Source organism: Arachis ipaensis, chromosome B05 (genome assembly GCF_000816755.2).
Source record: "Arachis ipaensis cultivar K30076 chromosome B05, Araip1.1, whole genome shotgun sequence".
Taxonomy (NCBI): Eukaryota; Viridiplantae; Streptophyta; class Magnoliopsida; order Fabales; family Fabaceae; genus Arachis; species Arachis ipaensis.
The window spans coordinates 1,898,607-1,899,351 of record NC_029789.2 but is presented as its reverse complement, the minus strand read 5'-3'; the positions used below and the strand labels follow the sequence as shown (position 1 = coordinate 1,899,351).

General features: G+C 26.3%; 1 protein-coding gene across 1 annotated transcript in view; it reads right to left on the bottom strand.

Annotated features, from left to right (window-relative positions):
* The window catches only part of LOC107642393 (growth-regulating factor 3), a gene marked incomplete in the record, with an annotated part of 3,558 nt that extends 3,337 nt beyond the window's left edge, over positions 1–221 (bottom strand). The window contains 1 exon segment of the mRNA XM_016345730.2: positions 47–221.

Genomic DNA, 745 nt, shown 5'->3' with positions numbered 1-745 from the left:
TTGTGTTTTATTATATTATGCAGAAGAAGAAGAAGAAGAAAAAGAGGAGGAAGAAGAAGAAGAAGAAGGAGTGAATGATTTGCATTTAGAGGAGGAGGATGGAGTGATATAGATGGAGGAGAGGGTGTGGAGGAGGAGGGGCGGTTACCTCGGAGTAAACGAGTTCGGCCATGATTGGAACCTTACCTTAGTAGGGATTAAGATTTTTTAAGGTTGCTTCACAAATACTACTAAAAATACAATTAAAAACCCATCTTCATTTTTTTATTTTTTATTTATTAAAAAAATATAGTAGTATAGTACAGTCCTTGACAAAAGAAATTCGGATAAAATGGCTATTTTTAGTTTAATGATAGATAAGTTTGAGGTAGAAGCAAGCTATAATTTTAAAATGGTATGTAAGACACAACAAATGAAACTTGACATATTTTAAATGATATTCAAGGACTAAAATAAGAATTAAAAGTCAAATTTTAAACTTAAATGAAACACTTAGCAGATTAATTATGAAATTATGATTAACAATAATAGATTTATCCTTCACTATTTTTTTTATTGTGTAAAATATTTAACACAGTCATACAATCATAATTATTTTTTTTACGACAAATGGTCAATATAAAAAGTTATTATTTTTTGTTAATATGACGTTATGTGATTGAATATACGTGTAAAATAATTTTATATTGACAGTGCATTAAAATATTTTTTTTTATAAAATAAATTTATTTGTGTAATGTTAAAT